The sequence below is a fragment of the Ceratotherium simum genome, chromosome 13 (assembly GCF_057802395.1).
Source record: "Ceratotherium simum simum isolate JZ-2026a chromosome 13, ASM5780239v1, whole genome shotgun sequence".
In the NCBI taxonomy this organism is placed as follows: domain Eukaryota; kingdom Metazoa; phylum Chordata; class Mammalia; order Perissodactyla; family Rhinocerotidae; genus Ceratotherium; species Ceratotherium simum.
The window spans coordinates 37334228-37337572 of NC_141912.1; the positions used below are offsets into that span (position 1 = coordinate 37334228).

General features: G+C 41.5%; 1 pseudogene; it reads left to right on the forward strand.

Annotated features, from left to right (window-relative positions):
• Nucleotides 1-1223: 1223 nt before the first annotated feature.
• LOC101407143 (suppressor of cytokine signaling 5-like) lies at nucleotides 1224-2811 on the forward strand (annotated as a pseudogene).
• Nucleotides 2812-3345: the final 534 nt, after the last annotated feature.

A 3345-nucleotide genomic window follows, 5' to 3' on the forward strand; every position in this document is an offset into this window, starting at 1 on the left:
GTCCCTTTGTTTGGACCCCTGAGAGGTTTACACACCCCCAGGCAGTGCACCTGAGGATGATTCTTTGGGGAAGGAGGGAGGCCTTTGCTTTTGTTTTTGTTTGTTTGATCTGCCCCATCATTCTTTGGAATGAGTGACTTTTGTTCACTGCAGTATCTCCAGGGCCTAGAAAAGTGTCAGACACATAGTAGGTGCTCAGTGAATATCTGTGGGATGTTATGAAAAAATGTAAAAACCATGGGTGTCTGGATGTGTGTGTAGGGGGACGAAGACAGGAGGCAGAGACACAGAGGCACCTAGTGCACTGATTTGGGTTTTTTAGTCCAAAGGCAATAAAAGCCTACCTTTCCTCAAATCAAAGCACCACTGAGTAGAGAAAAGGCCTATCTTCGGCATCCCTGGGTTTGAATTCTGACATTGACGCTGAATAGCTGTGACTTTGGGCAAACTCGTCTTATAGTCTCACTCTGGATAAAAGGGATAATTGGTCTCCTTCAAGGAGAGGCACTGGAGGAAATGACGATTAATTACGCTAAGGCCTGTAAGGTATCTGCACCATCACATGCGCTCAGTAAATATGAATTGCCCTTCATTTCAACCCTGCTTCTTTTTCTTTTGGTGGCACCACCCTTCCCTCTTAGGCCAGAAGTTTGCACCATTGGACTTACTCTGAACCCCCACCATTGCAGATGCTAAACAGTGGACAAAATGGTAGAGTTAGGGGCCTCAGGTGGAATTCAGGGCAGTGGGACCACCTGTACCTCAGTTTCCTCATCTAGAAAACAGGAGTAATAACAGCCCTACCTCATAGGGTTGTTGTGCAGAATAATGAGTTAACTTTTGTGAAGTACTTAGAACAGAGTGGCGCACAGTAAAGGGTTAAGAAATGAGTGTTATCATTTTGGGCTGTCTGATAGGCCACTGATAAAAATACACGTGTTACCTGGAAGAGAAGGAGCACCCCAGGGTAAGAGTGGAGTGGGAGAGTGGGGCTCTTCTCAGTTGCTCTGTCTCCCACACACTGTTTATAAGATGTATCAAGATGTCACAGAGAGTCAGGTTCTACCAGAGGAATGAAACCCACTGGGCAAGTGTCAGGGGGTGTAGCAGGTTAAGGACCCCATGGGTGTCTGTGGCCAGAAGAACCACACATTTCCTTCAAGGCTTCCGTCCCTCCAAAGCCCTGCCTGCTATTGGTCACAGTCTTATAATCAAAGGATAAAGTGGGGAAAATGTGGAATAACTTCAAATACAGAATCTCTTCAGTCATGAGGGAGGAAGCCGTAGTGAAAATGTGGACATGAACTCCAACAGATGTTTGTCTGTCAAAGAGAAAAACATCAGTGTAGGATACACAGCTCCTCAGCAACAAAGCAGTCCCTTCAGAGAAAGTGTTGCCCTACAACTGGGATTAAGCCTTTCAAAGAATTCTCCAAGGAGAAACTAGAATTTTGCCGCTGAAATTCCTCAGAGTGTTGAAATAATCATTGAAACTGATAATAATTCATGTTTTACCCCAGGAATAAGACTTGCAAGAAGAGATTCCTACTCTTGACATGCTCCGTGGGATGGGAACAAAAAACATTCCTGTTTTACAAAGACCCAAAGTTCATTGGGTTCTGATAAAAAGTTTGATAGAACTCGAAGTAACTTCAAAGGAGAGAGAGGCGCTACGGTGTAAGCTCCCTGCATGATACGGACAGCATTTCCAGCAGAACCGAAGGAAGTCTCTCTCTGAGACAGAGGTTGCAGGATACTGTGGGCTTGTGTTTTCCCATGAGAACTGACAACAAGCAGTCAAAATCTCCCTTTTCTGATAAAAGAAAAATACACCTTTCTGAATTAATGCTTGAGAAATGTCCTTTTCCTCCTGGCTCAGATTTAGCCCAAAAAAGGCATTTGATTAAACAGCATACAGCCCCTGTGAGCCCACAGTCAACATTTTTTGATACACTTGATCCATCCTTGGCTTCTACAGAAGATAAAGAAGATAAGTTTAGAGGGAAGGTGGCTTAGTATTGAAGAAAGGTTAACCGCCCTCCCAATGCACAAATACATACATTTGAAGCCACTGCACAGGTTAATTCATTATATAAACTGGGGCCAAAGTTAGTTCCTGGAATGACTGAAATAAGTGGGGACAATTCTGCAATTCCACAAGCTAATTGTAACTCAGAAGAGGACACCACCACCCTGTGTTTGCAGTCATATAGGCAGAAGCGATGTCAGGCGGACATGGAGACAGCCATGCCCATGTTAGCAGACAGGGAGCTTGGAAAGTCTGTAAACAGGTTGATTACATACACTGTCTTGTGCCCAATTTGCTTCAGATTATAGGTAATCCCTGTTACTGGGGAGTGATGGACCTTTACAAGCAGAAGCCCTTCTTGAAGAGAAACCTGAGGCACGTTTTTGCTCAGGGACTCTGTGGAAGAGTCCTCTTCTCTGTGAGCTTCCCTTGCTACAGCAGAATCCCTGTATGCCTGAATTGAACAGTGGAATCACAACTTCAGTTTTGATGTTCATGACCCTTGTGTATTTCACTCTTTTATTGTAACAAGACTTTTGGAAGATTTTAAAGATGTAAGTTCTTGCATGTTTTTTTGAACCATTGCTTACTATATCACTAAATAGGACCTTCCCTTTTAGCCTGCGATATGTCTGCTGTGCACTAATCTGCAGATGCACTATATATGATAGAATTGATGGGCCCCTTTTAGCATCAATATTACAGGATTTTTAAAAAAGTATCATTATAAACAAAACGTTAGAGTTTTCTGGTTAGAATGAGAACCAGTCAAGGCGAAGTAAACTCTGCAGTCCCCAAAGGGCATTAACTAGATCAGCTTTTATGTGTATCAGACAGTACACCTCTAGCAAGCACACATATCAGTGTTACACTTTTTTCAGTACAACATGTAAGCTTAGTGTTAGCATCTGTCAGATGTGATTTGCTGTTACTTAGATAAACATGGTGCCTATTGAGACAACAGAGGATAGAGCTACAGGTGATCAGTAAGGCTACAAAGACATTTTGCCAATTTAGCTAACACTTTGGTTTTTAATGCCTGTAGTAATTGAGTGAGGCAATTCTGGGGCATTTGCTATGAAGAATTCTATTTCTTACTGAAGAACTTATTAATATTAATATAAGAAATCATTATATTAATTATATATCTTATTAATAGAATAAATTATTAATATTGGATTAGTATTTCAACAGTGTCTAATGTTTGAAATTATTATTTTTTCTAAGAATTTTTCTATAAACTTCCAAAAGTAGCGATGTTCGTAGTTATTATAAATCAAGCTTTGGAAGTCCAAAAAATAAAGTCTGCCTTCCTT